At 36.0% G+C, this 21,993-nt stretch overlaps 2 non-coding genes and 1 pseudogene across 2 annotated transcripts; 1 reads left to right on the top strand and 2 right to left on the bottom strand.

Moving 5' to 3' along the window:
• Positions 1-3,748: 3,748 nt before the first annotated feature.
• Positions 3,749-15,971, top strand: LOC132316309 (GPI mannosyltransferase 1-like; annotated as a pseudogene).
• Positions 8,187-8,344, bottom strand: LOC132267720 (U4 spliceosomal RNA). Its single transcript, XR_009469064.1, has one exon. It is a non-coding gene; the product is annotated as a U4 spliceosomal RNA (small nuclear RNA).
• Positions 9,024-9,178, bottom strand: LOC132267739 (U4 spliceosomal RNA). The gene has a single exon (XR_009469082.1). It is a non-coding gene; the product is annotated as a U4 spliceosomal RNA (small nuclear RNA).
• Positions 15,972-21,993: the final 6,022 nt, after the last annotated feature.

Below are 21,993 nucleotides of genomic sequence, written 5' to 3'. Positions count from 1 at the left end.
TTGCTTCTAGTATATGAGAAATGCTTTTGGTATGATGGAACTTGGGTTGTCAATCCATTCCTATTGTGGCCCACTGGGATTGGTCATATTGTTTTCCGTGTTTTCAGTTCTGACCAAAGCAAAAACAATAGTTTCATTTCTCCTTTTAATTTTTTTTGTGATACTAAATAAGACCGACCACCCCTCCTACCTGCAATCTATGTTTGTGCGGCTGCGTCTTAACTTTTTCACTATTAATGTCATTGGTCCCTGTGTCCATTAGAGAAGTTGAGTATGAAATAATGTGGCATAGAAAGCAAAGATTCTGAGACTGGGAGCTGACTTGGGTCAAATTAGTTTAACTGCCAATTAATTCCTTATTCCATGAAATATGGATTGAAGTTTGTAACTTAAGATTTAATCCAATAATTATTTAAAAAGTTTAATGGGCATTGGCTGTATTTTCTTGGTGCTGGTTTTGAGGAAGGAAAACAAGCTATCATATACTTTGGATTTATAGTTATTTTTTCATTTATTGACGTTAGTTGTTTATAAAGTGCTAGTAAATTTCTCTCTTTGTTTCATTTTATTCTTCAAGTTGTCTTAAAGCGATTTTGGGTCAAAACTACTACACAAAGATGTACGTATTCACACACAACTAATGTTCTCAGAATCTCACGTAAGGTTAGGGGAGTCAAGTACTGTAATGTATGGCTCTCGGTCCACTGTCATGTAAGTCCTTGCTAGTGCACAACTTATGTCAGTTGATACTATATCAAAATATAATGTGATGTGCTTTTCATGGTTTATGTTTGAAGGGAATATATCCATATCATTGTTTTCCTATGATATGATATCATGTATCTGACTTGATATCACTCCCTAGTGGTCCGGAATCGAAGATTGAACTGTTATAATGGATGGGTCAAGGATAAATCTGTTAAATGCTTGGGTAGTCATTTTAGCATTTTGATATGTATGAAGTTAATCTGGAACTTATTGTCATTTCCTCTGAACCAGCATGATATTCAAGATTCAAATTGAACTAACTGTATGGGTCTTTATTTTCTTGCAGCAATGCCATCATTGAATTTTCATTCCCTACTTCTTTTCGACTATTTTTAATTATTTATGGTGAATGGCAAGACACTCATATACAGATGTTGATTGCCTTGTGTTTTCTGACGGTGCTTCTTTGATGGCCTCTGGAAAGTCCCCAAGTACTTCACACGCACAGTCCATTGTTCACAAAGAAGTCACCTATTCCATCTTGCAGAAAGGTCAACCTGAAAACATGTCGGAACGTTCTACTTATCGGTACTCACCTTTGATTGCATTTCTTCTTATGCCAAATTCAATAACCCATCGCTCATGGGGAAAATTTCTCTTTTCTGCTTCAGATATAGTATTTCATGGTATGGATAGATTGTGTCTTTTAAAGAAACGCAAAAAAAAATGTATTCTTTGCATGATTTTTAACTTTGTTTGATAGGTTGGTTGTTGAAGTGTTCCTGATTGATATGCACAGTAGGATCTGTTTACTGTTCTCATGCCATGTACACCTTTGTCTGGAGATTTCCCTTTTATTTTATTATCTTCAAACGTGAATGGAAAATTTGTTCTCGCTTCAGATTTTCTTTTGGGGTTGTTTATCCACACCATTCTGAAGCCACGAGGGGTGCCTAGAATCTATGCACCTTTTCTGTGATAGTATGGCTCTCAATCCATTTACATCCACCATTGAGTGTTCCAAGCTTTTTCTTTGATTCCCAATAATAAGACTGTACATAAACTGTTTGATTAAATGCCTCAGCTAATCTCTACATGCATTAATATCTTGTGTTTGATTCTAATGTCTGAGAAACTTCTTTTAGCTTTACTTTGCAGAGTAATCAAATTGGTACAGTTTGATTCTTTTGATAAACATGATATCATTTGAAATCATTTTTTCTTTTCTTTTTTTGGTTAGGTAAGTACTTACACACATTTTACAAATTACGCACTACGGAGTCAAAATCCTCGCCTCCCCTTTGAGGGAAGAGAGGTTATACCATTGGGCTTATGGCCCATTGGTTCATTTTTTTCCTCTCTTAGATGTTAATGTGCATGGTGGAACTTTGGTTGTCAATGCATCCTATTGTGGCCTACTGGAATGGGTCTTTTTGTTTTCCTTGTTTTCAGTTCTGACCAAGGCAATAACAATAGATCTTTTTCTCTTTTCTTGATTTTTTTGCGATACTTAATAAGACCGACCACCCCTCCTCCTATCTGCAATCTATGATTGTGCTGCTGTGTCATAACTTTTCTACTATTAAAGTCTCTAGTCCCTGTGCCCATTAGAGAATTTTAGTATCTGATATTGCGACATAGAAAGCAAAGATTCAGAAAGGGGATGGTGATTAGAGTCAAATTAGTATAATTGCCAATTAATTCCTTATAAGGTTATACCTTGAAATATGGATGAAAGTTTGTAACTTATGATTTAGTCCAATAATTATTTAAAAAGTTTAATGGGCATCGGCTGTATTTTCTTGGTGCTGTGAGGAAGGAAAACAAGCTATCACTGTATCATATACTTTGATTTATAGTCTTCTTTTTTAATTTTTTTTCTTTTTTTATTATTACTATTTTTTTCACGTTAGTTGTTTATACAGCTCTAGTAAATTTCATCTTCTTTGTTATATTTTTCTTTTCAAGTTGTATTAATGCCATTTTGAGTCGACTCTAATAGCCAAAGATGCACATATTCATGCACAACTAATGTACCTCAGGCTAAGAGGCAGGGACACGGATACGACACGACACACACAACGACACGACAAATCCTAAAAAATTAGGACACGGATATGGCCAATAATATATATATATATGATTTTTTACTTTAAGAAATTAAGAGTAATATTATTTTTTATCAACCTAATAATGAAAAAAAAATTGTGCCTTGCCGGGAATAAGAGAGAATGATAGAAAGAGTAAGAAAGAGAAGTAAACAAAGAAACAAAAAGGATTAGGGTTTTGTTAGAAAAAGAAATAGGGCTTAGTTACAAAAAACTCATAGAAGAGAAAAAGTTCATGGAAACAAAAGGGAAAAGGTATAAGGGAGAAAAAAAGAATTTTGTTGTGAAAGGAAAAAAGAAGAAGAAGAAGAAGTATCTAGGGTTTGTGAAGAAGAAGAAAGAAAAAAGGAGGATAAAGAATTAGAGAGAGAGAGAGAGAGAGAGAGAGAGAGCATCCACCGGAAGCTAAGCTTGGTTGGTGGGAGAATGAGAATGGTCGTGCAAGAGTTTGAACATTTGAACTAAAATATAAGCATAAATATCTAATTGTTTAATAGTAAATTGTTTTGGAAAACAACTACTTTTAACTAATTATGCAATGACCCTCCTCATATTTACACTTCAACGTAGCTTTGTTTCTAAAACTTTCTTAAAATCCCCAAGTGCCTTACTTCTCAAAAAAAAAAAAGAAAGTTCAGACACGTTTTTTGGCGTGTCCGACACGTGTCAGGGCGTGTCTGTGTCTGACACGGATTCTTTGCCCTTTTAGGTGTGTCCGCGCTTCCTAGACTTTAAGTAAGGTTATGGGAGTCCAACCCTAACCTCTGGCTCCTGAGCCTCGGTTATGTAAGTCCTTGCTAGTGCACAATTTATTTCAGTTGATACATTATCAAATTTTATTGTGATGTGCTTTTCATGGTCTATGTTTGAAGGGTATATATCCATATCGTCGTTTTCCTATGATATGATATCTGTCCCTTATGGTCTGGAATCAAAGATTGAGCTATCATAATGGATGGGTGAAGGCTAATTTTGTTGAATGATTGAGTAGTCATTTTAGCATTTTGATCTATATGAAGTTAATATGGAACTTTTCTCATTCCCTCTGAACCAGCATGATATTCAAGATGGAAATAGAACCAACCATATGGGTTCTTCTTTCTTTCTTTTTTTTTTCTTTTGTTTTTTTTTTTTTTTGCAGCAATGGCATCAATGAATTTTCATTCCCTACTTTTCTCAGCAGTTCTTCGACTCTTTTTAATTCTTTATGGTGAATGGCAAGACACTCACATGGAGGTCAGATATACAGATGTTGATTACCTTGTGTTTTCTGATGCTGCTTCTTTGATGGCCTCTGGAAAGTTCCCGTACAAATGTTATACATATCGGTACTCACCTTTGATTGCATTTCTTCTTATGCCAAATTCAATAACCCATCAATCATGGGGGAAATTTCTCTTTTCAGGTTCAGGTATAGTATTTCATGGTATGGATAGATTGTGTTTTTCGAAGAAACATGAAAAACGTATTGTTTGCATGATTTTTAACTTTGTTTGATAGGTTGGTTTTTTGAAGTGTTGGGCTTTGCTCAAATGTTCCTCATTGATATGTACAGTAGGATCTGTTTAATGTTCTTGTGCCACGTGCACCTTTTCTGGAGATTTCCCTTGGATTTTATATATATATTTATTTCAAAAATCTGACTCTCTTCAAACCTGAATGGAAATTGAATAAGATTTCTTATTTCCTCTGAACCAGCATGATATTCAAGATTCAAATTGAACTAATTGTATGGGTCTTTATTTTCTTGCAGCAATGCCATCATTGAATTTTTGTTCCCACTTCTTTTCTCTGCAGTTCTTTCACTCTTTTCTTTATGGTGAAATGGCAGGACACTCATATACAGATGTTGATTACCTTGTCTTTTCTGATGCTGCTTCTTTGATGGCCTCTGGAAAGTCCCCATACAAATGTTCTACATATCGGTACTCACCTTTGATTGCACTTCTTATTGCATATTCAATAATCCATCGTTCGTGGGAAAATTTCTCTTCTCGGCTTCAGGTAGAGTATTTTTGAAGACAGAAAAATAGATTCTTTACATGATTTGTTAAAGATGTAGTTATCACAACACAGAAATTATATTTGCTAAACTTAAAATTATGAAGGAATCCTGAATTTCCCATTGTTTGATAAGCATGATGTATCAGCCTGTCCAACTCCTAATTTTGAGATACTATTGTCTAGTAATGGTTGCTGTCAGGGAATAACTGTGTAATGATCTGTTCTTTTATTGTTCGAACTTCAAATCATGCCAAAATACGTGGGGGATATAAATATGCATGAGCTGCTAAGTTTTGTACCCTTTCGATTTCTGCATACAAAATTGCTTCTTCTCCCCACCCCTCTTAGGGGGAGGGGGATTTCTTTCCCTAAATTAGTGATGGGCATGAGTAACAGAGAGGCTTGATGCCCATAAATAATTCTAAAATCTGACTTTACCTTCTAACATGAATGGAAAACATTGATGTTTTTTTTTTTTTTTTCTGTTAATCCAGAAAATTAGTGGGAAGTTTGTGTTATGTTCTCGCTGCAGATTTTACTTGTGGGGTGGTTTACCAACACCACTCTGAAGCTAAGAGGGGTGCCTGAGAAACTATGCACCTTTTCCGTGATGGTATGGCTCCTCAATCCATTTACCTTCACCATTGGAACCTGAGGAAACTGTGAGCCCATTGTTTGTGCCATGGTTTTCTGGATCATTATCTGTCTCGTGAAGGGTATAACTTCTACTTTTTTATACCAACTTTTGAAGTATTGTTGCAGTGGTTTCTTGAGATACCTGTTTGTTAAATGTGATATAAATACTTGTTATACATGAGTTGGCCTATGCCAACATGTGAATCATGTTTGGAAAGTAAACCAAGAGGCCTCACACAGCTAAGGGAGAAGTTTTTTCTTGTCAAATCCAAATAATCTCTCTCATAAAGTTTTCTTTATCAAACAATAGGAAAATTCCCTAGCATTGATTTGCAGCTCGCTATCTTTTAGCAAACTAGCCACCAAAATTAGATCCAAAAGAAATGACGCAGACGGGAAGATATATTTGGAGAGGATCCTCTCAAAGAATCCAAGGAGGAAAAACGATCCTTAAATATTCCATCTTTTTCAAATGCTTAAGAATCCTTAAGGAGGCTGTTCTTTTGCTCTATAAATATTTGTATGTAAAACTCCTATTGTTTGAAATGAAGAAATGTAGCCTTGTAAAGTACACATGGTCTCAGACTATGAAGCACTGACATGGCAAACCATGGTGCCATATCAGTGTCGGACACGTGTCCGACATGCTGTAAACGTGTTCAACCCTTTTATCTCTTTTCTTCCGATCGGACACGCCGTTGGAAACTGCAAAACGCCGGAGGATACGTCAGTGGACACGGCTACGGTATTCTGACTTAGGAGGTATTTTTGGACAGAGGATGTAGACACGATATACATACATATATGTTTGTGATATATATGGCTGTGTATGTCTCTGCGTGTATCGATTTAAACAGGCGTGTGTATGACTGTGTATTGATTTAAATAGGCGTCTAAAGTTGAAATAAGAGAGATGATAGCAATGAGAGAGCAACGGCAGAGAGAGAAAAGATTATAATCTTTTCTCTTGTACGCTTTGTTTGGCTATAAGAAAAGGGCTCAGTGACTTTGGTCTCTTTTACATTTGTTTGGCTACAAGAATAAAGTTGGTTGGCTTTTGGATATTAAGTTACTGCTTTGTATTTCAATGAAATCCTTAATTTGTTTGGAAAGAAACATAAAATGTGGTGGGTTGAATTTAAATGTATTATATTTATGACAAAAAATTAATTTTACATATATAATAATAAATTATATTATTATTTTATTGTTGTATCCTTGCCGTGTCCATGTCCTATGTTTTTTGAGATTTGCCGTATCGCCGTGTCCGTGCTTCATACGTCTCGAAGCTCTTGGAATATGAAAGTATTTAAGGTTCAGTTAAGAATACTAGGCTTCTCTCCATCGTGGCATGGAAGGGGGAAGTTGGTGTGGAAGCTTTATATTGTTCAATGGTGTTTGTTATGGATAATCTTGTTAAAAATGATATAATCATTAGATATAAGTTTTAGACACTCTCTTTGGTTAAAGCACCAAATACAGATTTCCTTTCATGTCATTATAAATGCATAATTATAATTCCTAACTTTCTTTGTATCATGTTTATTGGTTTACACATACTATTTTACAAGCTGCGTTTTGGTATGGGCGTCTTGTCCATTTTAGAATCTATCCTATAATCTATGCTCTTCCTATCAGCTTAGTTCTTGATCCTTGCCACTCTCAATCTATTCAGAAGCCTGTCCTTATGGATTGGAATTCTTGTAAAGTTAAGTCAGCCCAGAGTCTTAAGTGGCATGGGAGTTACTGTCCATGCCATTTATTGTTGCTTTGAAAAACATGTTTTCAAGAGAGAGAATTATGTCGGCTGTGGTTGTCTTTTGTACTGGGTTTTTCTTCTATCTATATAATTTGGAATTCTTGCATGAGGCTCTGCTATTCCACCTTACCCGTTCAGATCCAAGACAAATTTTCCATATATTTTTATCACATCTATCTACGCTACAACCATGAGTTTCCAATATCAGAGAAACTCATGTTTTCTGCCTTAACTTATTGTTCAGCTAGTTCTTATTCTCTGCTTCACTCAGGATTTGCCATTCTGTTTCTTTGTGCAGACGGTAGCATTTCTAGCATTTAACAAGGTATGTGAATTCAACACTCTGCCTTGTACTGTCACTGAAATTGAAATCTCTTTTTGCCTTCTTATTTTAGTTCTAATTAAAAATGAAAATCGGACTATCGAGTCTTGTTACGTGAAAAATCACTCTTATCTGCTTCCAGAAGTAATTTTGTTTCTGAAATTATGGGCTCATACTTTGGATGGGAATTTCTGATATCTTCTTTTGATATTCACGGTGCAGTACTTTGAATGGTTCTTCTGCCTGTTGCCTTTAATACTACCATGGTGCAATATGAAGCTTAAATGGGAAGGCTTGTCCTACATTTTACTATGGATGGGAGATCAAATTCACTGGTTGAATTCAAAGGCAAGCAAGTTTAATTTTCTTAACTACTACAGTAATACATTTGTTTTCATCGGTATTGTCCGTATCACACTTCTCGTTATTCGAACCACATGCAAGTTCGAAGAAAACTTTGAAACATGAATTATATATATATCTTTCTCCATAGGTAGCTACGGAGTGTGTAGAAAAGGGTATTATCGCCCAGAAGATACCATGATGAAATCTTAATGTATGTTCTTGTGAATTGAATTTGACAAAATATATAATGGGTGTGTGATTTTTGGTTTTTGCTTGAATAAAAGTTTGGAACTCGGAATTGTAGGGCTTTACCCAAGAAGGGAGCCCTTCCAAAAATTCTCGATAGCCCGGGCAGAACCCAAGCCAAAGAGAGCGATAAAAAAAGGAAATAGTTTTCAACCAGCAATTGACGCGCCTCGGTTAAAACCTCACGGGCTGCGTCATTGCCCCAAGCGCAAAGATGTTTTTTATAAATCTTCCAATGTGGTGTTTTTATAGTTATAATTTTTTTTTAAGTTCTTATACTTTTTCGATATGGGACTTGTGTTATAGTTCAAGATCATCTAACAATTATAATAAAAACACAACTACATTAACATGTATAAATTTGTGTCGGTCAATCAAATTAGAGTCCCAACAGGAATAAGATTGAATCATCTATAATATCCAATTTCATCTAGACTTCTCAGCAGAAAAGTCCTGAAATATGCAAATGGGCCGACCTGACCCAAAAGGCTACTTTGCATAACAATGTTGGTCGGGCTAGTACCAATGCATCATGCACCTAATAAAAGGATCTACCATGCCCACAACCACGTTACTTCCATTTGTATCGAACGTGTCAATAGATGGCCCAGGTCCATTATTCGTGTTCCTTTTATTTAAGTCAATTGTACTTTATGATCCTTATGGTTGGTGTAATGAAAAAATGATAGGTAGGGTGACGTTTTTTTTTTTTTTTTTACTTTTTTAACATTTTTTTTTTTTTGTAAAGGAGAAGAATTTTTATATCTTTTTACCCTCTTATATAAAATTTTAAATAAAAAAAACAATTTTTTTTCAGGAATTTTGTGATTTTTAGGTGAAAATTTAGTTGGTGTGTGTTTTTCCTTGAATTAAAGTTTAGAACTCAGAATTGTAGAGCTTTACCCAAAAAGGGAGCCCTTTCAAAAATTCTCAGTAGCCGAGCGGAACCAAGCCAAAGAGATCAATAAAGAGGGAAATAGTTTTCAACCAGCAATTGACACGCCTCGGTTAAGACCTCACAAGCTGTGTCATTGCCCTCAGCGCAATGATGTTTTTTTTTATGTTGTGCATGTAGTATTTTTATAGAAATAATTTTCTCATCACTTCTTACACTTTTTGGACGTGGGACCTATATTACATAACTGGTACCACTAGACTTTTATGCAGTTATAAATCACCAAACAAGTACAATTACAGTAACATGTGGTAATTGCCTCGGTCAATCAAATTAGAATCCCAAACATGATATAATAAAATTGAATCATCCAATTTCATCAGCAGAAATTAATTAGATGCTATTGATCTGTTTCAAATATATTGGTCCTAGGAGGAAACTTTTACTGTTCGGAGGGCTACTTTTGTAATTCATCCAAATGGGCCGAGCTGACCCAAAAGGCTACTTATTTTTACTACTATGCATAATAACAATGTTGGTTGCGTTAGAATTTAGAACACATTAAAATCAAACTCACCCTACGTTTAAAAGTACTTTCAAAGAGAAATTGTATAAAGTGTTTTCAATTTATAAATAAAAAAAAAAAATCAAATGCTAGGAATATATTTATCATTTATGTTAAGAAAAAAAAAAAAAAAAGTGTTTGCTTAAAAATGTATTTTACTAACATCTCTTAATTTTCTTCAATTTCAATTTTAAGAGCCTAAATTAATGTTAATGTAAATTTATATTGTCATTTATTTGATTAAGAGGATGTGATAGTACGTTTTAATTCAATAATTAAGAATTCAAGTTATCGGTACTTTTTAGATTGATAAAAAAAATATGTATACTACATTATTAAAATGAATTGATATTAATGTAATTCTTTTTTTCTCTTTCTTTTTTCCAAATATATTGAGAATATCTCCTCCATCTGGTGTATAAATTTTCTTTTGTCTCAAGAGTCTCCTTAGCTTCGCTTGACAAGTAGACTCTCAAACCAAATCTGAATCAAATGATCTGTTAACTAATAATTCAAGGCAAACAGTCCCCAATATTACTTCGTGGTCTTAAACCTTAATGTATTTGACAGGGGGGATTCTTTCCCCAAATCAGGGATGTGCATGAGTAACAGAAAGAGATGTGATGCCCATGAATAATTCTAAGAATTGACTTTATCATCAAACAGAAAAAAAATTGATGTTTTTTTTTAATAAAGTTAGTGATATTTAATATTGATGCTTGTTTCCTTTAAGTTAGTGATATTTAATTTTGTTCTCTCTTTTTTCTGTTAATCCAGAAAAATAGTGGGAAATTTATATTATGTTCTCGCTGCAGATTTACTCATGGGGTTGTTTATCCACACCATTCTGAAGCTAAGAGGGGTGTCTGAGAATATATGCACCTTTTTTGTGATGGTATGGCTCCTCAATCCATTTACCTTCACCTTTGGTACACGAGAGAACTGCGAGCCATTGTCTGTGCCATGGTTTTGTGGATCATTTTCTGTCTTGTGAATGGTATAACTTTGTGGGTGTCACTTATCAAGTGCTGATGTGGCACGTTGATAAGTCAATACAATTCTAATTAAGGTTGAAAAGTCAAAAGTTTTGAGGGATCAACCCTCAAGCACCCCAATACCTGATAGCACACCAGGCCCACTAAGCCTTGAGGGACCATCCATTGACCATCCCAAGACCTGGTAGCACCCCAGGCCTACCAAGCCTTGAGGGACCATCCTTTGAGCACCCTAAATCCTGGTATCACACTAGGCCCACCAAGCCTAGAGTACCCCAAGCCCTGGTAGCACACCAGGCCCACCAAGCCTCGGTAGCACACCAGGCCCACCAAGCTTCGAGGATCAACCCTCAAGCATCCCAAGCTCTGGTATCACACCAGACCCCCCAAGTCTCGAGCGCCAAGCCTCGAGCACCTCAAGCCCTAGTATTACACCAGGCTCACCAAGCCTTGAGAGTCAACCCTCGAGCACCCCAAGTTCTGGTATCACACTAGGCCCCCAAGCCTTGAGGCCAACCCTCGAGCACCTCAAACCCTAGTATCACACCAGGCCTACCAAGCCTCAAGAGACCAAGCCTCAAGTACCCTAAGCCCTGGTATCACACCAGGCCCACCAAGCTTCGAGGGATTAACTCTCGAGCACCTCAAGTCCTGGTATCACACTACGCCTATCAAGCTTCAAGGGATCAACCCTTTAGCACCTCAAGTCCTTGTATCGCATCAGGCTTACTAAGCCTCGAGGGACCAACCCTCGAGCACCCTAAGCTCAGGTACCACACCACGCTCGTAACACATCGAAAGATTGGAGCCCCAGAGAGCTCGCCATCAAAATGCCACAGGTCTATGCATAGCATGAAGCGAAGGTAAGGCCTTCGCAGCTGTAAGGGATCTAAATTTGGGAAACTTAGGAGGATCTTGAATTGGTGGATGAGAAGTCAAGAAGTGCATTCGCTCTTAGTAAGACCCAATTAACAAGATGATGGAATTATACATATTATGACAACAAACCTTAAAATCATATTTAATGTTGTGTCAGGTTCGACCAACCGGTGGTCAAGCAACATTTAATGCCCTAACTGGGGGAGAAGCAACATAGTGCAAGGCTCGATGAGGGGATTGGACCCTTCAGGCTCCTATAGACCCTTAGGACTACCCATGTGATCCTAACTGGGAGCCGTGCAAGAAACCATGCACAAATGAGACCACTGGTTAATGATCAATGAAATATGGCCTATAAATAGCACTATCCTACGAAAGAATAAACAACTAGAAATAGGGAGTTGTCATAAGAAATTGTATACTTGCCCTACCACCATCTCAATCTTGAGGATTGGTCTTCTTCTCCTCCTCCTACACCAAGCATCTCTCTCTTTTCCCTCATAGTTGTACCTTTGATATCACCATTACTCATTTGTTTATTACATTGATCAAAAAGAACCCCTACAAACTTCTACTTCTTTGTACCAACTTTTGAAATATTGCTGGAGTGGTTTCTTGAGATGCCAGTTTATTATTAATCAGAATTGACTCCCTAGCATTGATTTACCACTCTCGATCTTTAACAAATTAGCCGCCAAAGTTAGATCCAAAAGAAATGATGGAGTTATATTAAGAGAGAACCCTCGATCTCAAAGAGTCCAAGGAGGAAAAATTATCCTTGAATGGATTATTTCGTTCAAATGCTTAAACATCCTTAAATATGGAGGAAAAATTATCCTTGAATGGATTATTTCGTTCAAATGCTTAAACATCCTTAAATATGGAGGAAAAATTATCCTTGAATGGATTATTTTGTTCAAATGCTTAAACATCCTTAAACATCTCAAAGAGGCTAGTACTAACAAGAATAACAAGAATATTGCAAAAGAATGCTCATTGAGCGACTTCTCCTTTGTGATACTGAGACGTGAAGCTTTAGATATAAGTTTTAGACTCTCTCTTTGGTTAAAGCACAAATACAGATTTCTTTTCGTGTCATTATAAATATATAATTTTAATTCCTTTCTTTATGTTGTATTTTGTGGTTTACAGGTAATAATTTACAAGCTGTATTTTGGTATGAGCTTCTTGTGCATTTATGTTGTGTCTTAGCTCTTGATCCGCGCCACTTCCAATCTATCAGAAGCCTGTCCTTGTGAATTGGAGTTCTATATGGTGTTTTTATCTTCTAACACTTTTTCGATGTGGGACTTATGTTACATAGCTGTTACCAAGTCCAATTACATTAACAAGTCGGTCAACCAACTTAGAATCGAGGCATAATAAATTTGAATCATCCATAATCGCCCATTTCATTTAGACTTCTCAGCAGAAAAGTCCTAGACTATTATTGATCTGGTTCAAATATTTTGGTCCTAGGAGGAAACTTTTCATGTCCGGAGTGCTGCTTTTGTAGCGTAATACATTCAAATGGGCCGAGCTGACCCAAATTGCATCATGCATTAAATTTAATATTGAATAATAAAATCAATTTCGACATTTTATAACCCTATTAAGGGTGGGATACATGATAAATTTGATGCACGTCTTTGAGACCCAAAAAAATGGACAAATTCCTTTTCGTAGGAACACATACAAGATTTGTCACTACAAAAAGGATAATGGTGTAATGAGAATTTTATGATTTTAACCTATTTTTCTTTAGTAATTGTTTTATGAAATGATTCGACGAATATTGTTATATTAATATTCTAAAAAAGAAAAGAAAAAAACATAAGAGTTCAGTTGTTTGTTGCTCAAGAAATTGAGCGTTTCAATCTTTTTCTTTGATGCCCAAAACCATCTCTGAAATGGACTTTTGGAGTGAGACATAAAGATCTACAAATCTTATTCTCAATGTTTGCGGACTGTAAATGATATAGAGGAGATGAGCATAAAGACGAGGCTATGAATCAAAGACAGTACTGAGAGATTTCGCAAAGGCTAATGGTCACTGGTTTTTATTTATTTATTTCCTGAATTTTTATTATTCAATCGAATTTAAAGCCACAAAAAAAAAAAAAAAAAAAAAAGAGGTTTATCGTCTTTGATACTGTGATTTTCTTATTGATGTTCTTAATTTTGTAATTAGAACTTGTTTGAATTGTTGCTTTTAGTGTATTGCATGTAAAACTTCAATTAATGCCGTCATAAAATGTGGTGTTGGACCAAATCTATATCCATTGAGAAGTTGTCTCCTTCCACAACACATAAATTTATCCCCTTTTACTCTTTTTTTTCTTTTTTATTTGTTTGTTTTGTGAGGGTGTTGAGGTTGCTCTATTGTGTGGGTTTAAAATAAAAAATATCTTAAGACTGTTTACATCTTACCTTGAAATTGTAGGAGCTCATTGCTGAAGCCTCACTGGGCTAGCTTCTTTTTTTTCTTTTTTTCTTTTTTAATTATTATTATTTTTTATTGATTTTGTTAAATAAGTGTATCCATCCACTGTTTGATTAAATGCCCCAGCTAAATTGTTGTTTCCAAGTATGTGCACCATATAGGGATGGCAATTCATGTTGTGGGTCATAATCGTGTCTACTAAATAAGTAAATTCAAATTCGACCCATTTAATAAATCCGTTTAATGATCTATTTATCAAAACGAGGCATTTAATATTCAATTAAATAATAAAGAGAAATGCAAAGCAACGCTCTTCTCATTGGCTACTTTAACTCTCATTAATTACTCTTTCTCCATGCTCAAGGAACGTGAAAAATATTACATACTTTAAAACAAAATTCACATTTTAAATACAAAACTACCATTTAAATCATTTTTCATTACCTCTTGTATCTCCTCCTTCAATCCATATACTTGTAGTATATTTATATTTTTTATTGCCTTTATTTTTTTTCTTTTTTTCTTTATCCCCCCCCCCCCCCCCCCTTTTCTAAATTGTTGCCATTAGCCTTTTTTCCGTTATTCCTTTCATTTTTTTTTTTCTTATTTTTTTCTAAATTGTTATAGCTTAATAACAAATTTGGTAAACATTCCCCTGTTTCTAAATTTTTTTCCAGATTTGATGAACATTTTCGTGTTCTTATTTGTTCTTGTTTAAAATTTAATAACAATTTGGTTTAATAAAAATTTTTCTAATTTGATGAACATTCCCCTGTCTTATTTGTTCTTGTTTAAAAAAAAAAAAAAATGAATGGAATGACCCAAAAAAGGCTAATGGCAACAATTTAGAAAAAAAAAAAAGGAAATAAATGAATGAAAGAAATAAAGACAGTAAAATATATATATACTACATGTATATGGATTGAGGGAGGAGATACGAAAAGGTAATGAGAAAAGATTTAAATGATAGTTTTATTTAAAAATGAGAACAGTGACTAGAAAAAAAATTGTCACAATTAGTCCAAATATTTATGTTAAAATGACTTAGCTGTTTATAATAATTGGGTTTAAACAAGAGACATATTACATATGTCATATTCATTATTCTGACATGTAAAGTTAAACGGGTCACACATGTCAAACCCTTCAATTGTAACTCGGCACGATTAAATAAACAAGTTAATTTCAACTCGTTTATGACCCGAATTCGTTTAAAATCAATCCAAACTCATTTATACAACGTCGTGTTGAAATAAACGTAATTATTTGAAAAGTTTTAATATAAAAAACAAAAGAAAAGACATTTACATTAGGGTTAATTACAACCACACCCCCTGAGGTTTGTCATATTGACAGCCATATACAATTTAGCCATTTTTTTGACAAAAACACCCCCTAGGTTTACAAACTTGAACAATGACACCCCAAATATGATGAAAATACATGTTTACCCTTTGACCATGTAAAATGACCAAATTACCCTCATCAAAATATCCTTTCTTCTTATAATTTTTAGATCTTCCCATTCATTCTGTGAGCCTTTCTTCCCCGCCGTCCATCAAGCCACCACGAGCCCATCACCGTCTCGTCGTCGCCCTCATCCAAGCCATCCACAGCCGCAGTCCATCAAGCCACCACAGGCCCACAATCGAGTCCATCACCGTCCCGCCATTGCCCTCATCCGAGCCATCCATAACCGCAATCCATTCCTCCATCGTTTACTCACAGCCATCGCCACCACCGCCGAGCTGAACCAACCTCGCTCACCACATCCGAGCTCTGCCACCACCAAGTCCAACTCGGACGAGTCAACGCCCGTCACCGCCGCTGTCAGTCAACCGCGCCCTTCATCGCCGTTTCGAAGTCAATCCCGCCGATTTTATCCAGCCAAGCTATTCACCGGTGTTCAGTGTTTACAGCCCGTCGCCCACAACCGAGGCTGTTTTCCCGTCGCCCACAGCCAAGGCCATCTTAAACACGGCCGAGCCCTCACCAGCCAAGCCTTCACCGGCTGCTGCGAGTCCTCCACGACCAATTTATCCACAGTCAAGCTCTCCACTGGATGAGCACTCCATTTTGCTCGCCGGCCGTCGTCCTAAAAGTGCTTTTCGAATCGAGATAGTCACCCATCACACGAATCTAAAACCCAACTCCCCGACACTTGATGACGGCGGGCGGCTCAGCCGGTGGAGGGCTCGGCCATGAGAGGAACTGCGACATGGAATCGGCGAGCAAGAATCGAGATTAGGGGTTTGAGATGGGGGTTTGAGAGATACTGTGTGTGTGTGTGTGTGAGATAGAGAGAATTTTGGGTTTGATTTACAGATTGGGAGGGTGTGGAAGAAGAGGAGGAACTAGGTTGAGAGAGAGAGAGAGATGAGATGAGATGAGATAATGAGATGTTGAAAGAGAGAAATGAGTTGCGAGGGTAGTTTGGTCATTTTAGGTGAGGATTAAAATATATCTTAGGGCATATTAGACATTTCATGTCACTTAAGGCTGTGTTTGGCTTTGTTTTTTTAAAATGGGGTGTCATTGTTCAAGTTTGTAAACCTAAGGGGTGTATTTGTTCAAAAAATAGCTAAATTGTATATGGCTGTCAATATAGCAAACCTCAGGGGTGTCGTTGTAATTAACCCTTTACATTATTAACCTGCTAAACCCTAAACCCAAAGGCTGAATTCGAACTTCGACGACTCACTTCTGTCTCCTACCTTCAAAACCCTAGATCGACATTTCCATACCCGATGAAGAACGGCGACGACGATTCATTGATGCCAATGGCAATGGCAATTGCAACAGTCGAAAAAATCGTCTATCTTCGCGCGCGTCGCACTGGACGCTCCAAAGACGACATAAATTGGTACGAAATAAAATTTTCAAACAAGGACGACAACGACGACTATCACACTTGCACTTGGAAGGAAAGAAGAAGGAAGACCACGTAGATCAATCCGATCGGCCTGACTAGGTATGAGAGTACACGGTCGAGCCACTACGTGGTTATGGGCTCCACTGTATACAGATTCGGTCATTGTTGCTCCGTTAGGTCTACGGACGCAAACAATTTATGTGGCAACATCTCCTCGCTCAGCAAGTGGAAGATTCTTACTTGTTCGGCCATGGACGTTCCACGGTCGTACATTGAGGCCGTAACTGTTGATGGTAAGATTTACATCCTTACCGTATTGAATAAAGAAGGAGACGGCGTTGGATATCCCATCTGGGAGGTTTTCAACCCAAGCAATAATACAATGAAATTCATGGCTCAACCTTCGCCGCTGTGTCTTCCGAAACGCGGGTGGTTTGCAGTTTGTGACGATGATTCTAAAAGGATTACATTGGGCTCGATCTATTCTAGTTTCCTTGTTGCCTGTGATGTGAGATTAGATTCTTGGGAAACACTATATTCAGAGGTTGAGATTTTAGAAGATGATCTCTGTAGAAGCCGAGCTATATTGTTTGAAAATACTTTGTACTGGATTTGGGTTAGTGTTTGGGGAGGTGGAGGCTTACTTGCATATGATTTGGATCACAAAATGTATGCCCGAGGATATATTGAAGGTTTGAGTCCTGCGTTTTATGATATCAGCAATGGTCAACCGCTATTTCTTCATTTTCGTGGTGATTTGTTCTACTTGATTTGGCATGAATTGGGTACCGCCGGAGATGGCAATGGAAATGGTATTGAAATAAGTTCAATTTTTAATGTGGTGAAAATGCGAGTTTCTAAACGAGTTGACCAGGAGGAACAGAGAATCAACCTGAAAGGTTATGCTCTCTCCACCGAAGCTTATCTAGCTGACAGCTTACTATCTCCTGATATGGATTATGTCGTGGGGTAACTAATTCTCTGACTTTTTACTTTTCCACCTTTTTTTATAGCCCTTGCTAATGCTGTTTTGATAATTTCTTTTTGGTGTTTTAAAGATGATCTTTTATATGTAGTAGTAAATCTGTTTCAGATAGCTGTTTTCTAAAAACTTTGTTAAGAAAAGGCTTGTTTTCATAGAATTGTTGAAAATAGTTTTCTATTTGATGAGTTATTGAGAATTCCCTTTTTGATTGACAAATCAAGCAAACCTAAAATTTTGATAATTGTAAATGTTTCTGGTACTCCTTTATTTTTTCGATTATGTTCTCAAACAATGGAAATATGCTTATATTTAATTTTATGATGTTCTCAGTGGTCCCTAACTTTTGTATTCATTGATATTTAGAAGTAATAAAGTATTTTTTCAGTCATTGGGTAAAAAATGTATGTTAGTTGTTAAAATTAAATTTAATGCCATGTATGTTCATTATGTCTTTTGGATTTATACATGTATTAAGTGTATGCATGTTTCAACTTACCAAAAAAACAAAAAAAGTGTATGCATGTTTCAAGTGTGTACATGTATCGTCTAAGAGGTTTGTAGTAGAACTCAATTCAATACAATACAGAAAAATATTTGTTTCTTCATTCCTTCTTCTTCTCTTCACATAGAAAACATATTGTTGGTTGAAACTACAGCCAACATAAGTGGTGTCAGAGCTTGATTCCAATCAAGAACAAACTCGGCGTGAAGCTTATTGACGGGAAAGCAAACCCCGAAGAAGATCGACGGTGATGGCGACTACAAACAAACAAAATCAAGGAGCCCAACAATCTGCACTTCCCATTTTTTATGGGGAAAATTATGATTTTTTGTATGTGAAGATGAAGACTATTTTTCTCTCATATGATCTAATGGGATTATGTTGAAGATGAGTATGATGATACGATAACTTTGACGAATGCCCAAAGACAACAATTGAAGGATCATAACCCCAGAAATGGGAGGAGCATTTTTGTGTTGAAATAAATGTAAGCCTTAACAAAAGGGTGTAATTCAATTACGGTTGTCGCAAACTTGATATGAAACGTTAAGCATTAAATTTTAACTTTTTTTTTTTGGTATTTGATAACTAGTTCATGAATTACAGAACTATAAGCATTTACGCGATGCTCCTATTTCCTTCTACACAATCCGTGAATCGTGATGCCATAATTTTTCCAAGGGATGGCCAAAATCTCTACATACATTAATATCTTTTTGTTTGCTTCTAGTATATGAGAAATGCTTTTGGTATGATGGAACTTGGGTTGTCAATCCATTCCTATTGTGGCCCACTGGGATTGGTCATATTGTTTTCCGTGTTTTCAGTTCTGACCAAAGCAAAAACAATAGTTTCATTTCTCCTTTTAATTTTTTTTGTGATACTAAATAAGACCGACCACCCCTCCTACCTGCAATCTATGTTTGTGCGGCTGCGTCTTAACTTTTTCACTATTAATGTCATTGGTCCCTGTGTCCATTAGAGAAGTTGAGTATGAAATAATGTGGCATAGAAAGCAAAGATTCTGAGACTGGGAGCTGACTTGGGTCAAATTAGTTTAACTGCCAATTAATTCCTTATTCCATGAAATATGGATTGAAGTTTGTAACTTAAGATTTAATCCAATAATTATTTAAAAAGTTTAATGGGCATTGGCTGTATTTTCTTGGTGCTGGTTTTGAGGAAGGAAAACAAGCTATCATATACTTTGGATTTATAGTTATTTTTTCATTTATTGACGTTAGTTGTTTATAAAGTGCTAGTAAATTTCTCTCTTTGTTTCATTTTATTCTTCAAGTTGTCTTAAAGCGATTTTGGGTCAAAACTACTACACAAAGATGTACGTATTCACACACAACTAATGTTCTCAGAATCTCACGTAAGGTTAGGGGAGTCAAGTACTGTAATGTATGGCTCTCGGTCCACTGTCATGTAAGTCCTTGCTAGTGCACAACTTATGTCAGTTGATACTATATCAAAATATAATGTGATGTGCTTTTCATGGTTTATGTTTGAAGGGAATATATCCATATCATTGTTTTCCTATGATATGATATCATGTATCTGACTTGATATCACTCCCTAGTGGTCCGGAATCGAAGATTGAACTGTTATAATGGATGGGTCAAGGATAAATCTGTTAAATGCTTGGGTAGTCATTTTAGCATTTTGATATGTATGAAGTTAATCTGGAACTTATTGTCATTTCCTCTGAACCAGCATGATATTCAAGATTCAAATTGAACTAACTGTATGGGTCTTTATTTTCTTGCAGCAATGCCATCATTGAATTTTCATTCCCTACTTCTTTTCGACTATTTTTAATTATTTATGGTGAATGGCAAGACACTCATATACAGATGTTGATTGCCTTGTGTTTTCTGACGGTGCTTCTTTGATGGCCTCTGGAAAGTCCCCAAGTACTTCACACGCACAGTCCATTGTTCACAAAGAAGTCACCTATTCCATCTTGCAGAAAGGTCAACCTGAAAACATGTCGGAACGTTCTACTTATCGGTACTCACCTTTGATTGCATTTCTTCTTATGCCAAATTCAATAACCCATCGCTCATGGGGAAAATTTCTCTTTTCTGCTTCAGATATAGTATTTCATGGTATGGATAGATTGTGTCTTTTAAAGAAACGCAAAAAAAAATGTATTCTTTGCATGATTTTTAACTTTGTTTGATAGGTTGGTTGTTGAAGTGTTCCTGATTGATATGCACAGTAGGATCTGTTTACTGTTCTCATGCCATGTACACCTTTGTCTGGAGATTTCCCTTTTATTTTATTATCTTCAAACGTGAATGGAAAATTTGTTCTCGCTTCAGATTTTCTTTTGGGGTTGTTTATCCACACCATTCTGAAGCCACGAGGGGTGCCTAGAATCTATGCACCTTTTCTGTGATGGTATGGCTCTCAATCCATTTACATCCACCATTGAGTGTTCCAAGCTTTTTCTTTGATTCCCAATAATAAGACTGTACATAAACTGTTTGATTAAATGCCTCAGCTAATCTCTACATGCATTAATATCTTGTGTTTGATTCTAATGTCTGAGAAACTTCTTTTAGCTTTACTTTGCAGAGTAATCAAATTGGTACAGTTTGATTCTTTTGATAAACATGATATCATTTGAAATCATTTTTTCTTTTCTTTTTTTGGTTAGGTAAGTACTTACACACATTTTACAAATTACGCACTACGGAGTCAAAATCCTCGCCTCCCCTTTGAGGGAAGAGAGGTTATACCATTGGGCTTATGGCCCATTGGTTCATTTTTTTCCTCCCTTAGATGTTAATGTGCATGGTGGAACTTTGGTTGTCAATGCATCCTATTGTGGCCTACTGGAATGGGTCTTTTTGTTTTCCTTGTTTTCAGTTCTGACCAAGGCAATAACAATAGATCTTTTTCTCTTTTCTTGATTTTTTTGCGATACTTAATAAGACCGACCACCCCTCCTCCTATCTGCAATCTATGATTGTGCTGCTGTGTCATAACTTTTCTACTATTAAAGTCTCTAGTCCCTGTGCCCATTAGAGAATTTTAGTATCTGATATTGCGACATAGAAAGCAAAGATTCAGAAAGGGGATGGTGATTAGAGTCAAATTAGTATAATTGCCAATTAATTCCTTATAAGGTTATACCTTGAAATATGGATGAAAGTTTGTAACTTATGATTTAGTCCAATAATTATTTAAAAAGTTTAATGGGCATCGGCTGTATTTTCTTGGTGCTGTGAGGAAGGAAAACAAGCTATCACTGTATCATATACTTTGATTTATAGTCTTCTTTTTTAATTTTTTTTCTTTTTTTATTATTACTATTTTTTTCACGTTAGTTGTTTATACAGCTCTAGTAAATTTCATCTTCTTTGTTATATTTTTCTTTTCAAGTTGTATTAATGCCATTTTGAGTCGACTCTAATAGCCAAAGATGCACATATTCATGCACAACTAATGTACCTCAGGCTAAGAGGCAGGGACACGGATACGACACGACACACACAACGACACGACAAATCCTAAAAAATTAGGACACGGATATGGCCAAAAATATATATATATATATGATTTTTTACTTTAAGAAATTAAGAGTAATATTATTTTTTATCAACCTAATAATGAAAAAAAAATTGTGCCTTGCCGGGAATAAGAGAGAATGATAGAAAGAGTAAGAAAGAGAAGTAAACAAAGAAACAAAAAGGATTAGGGTTTTGTTAGAAAAAG

The sequence above is a fragment of the Cornus florida genome, unplaced genomic scaffold (genome assembly GCF_030987335.1).
Source record: "Cornus florida cultivar Cherokee Brave unplaced genomic scaffold, ASM3098733v1 CherokeeBrave_3.0.0_Hap2_Chr07, whole genome shotgun sequence".
Classification (NCBI taxonomy): domain Eukaryota; kingdom Viridiplantae; phylum Streptophyta; class Magnoliopsida; order Cornales; family Cornaceae; genus Cornus; species Cornus florida.
The sequence above is the reverse complement of the archived record's forward strand: the minus strand, read 5'-3'. Positions and strand labels throughout refer to the sequence as shown.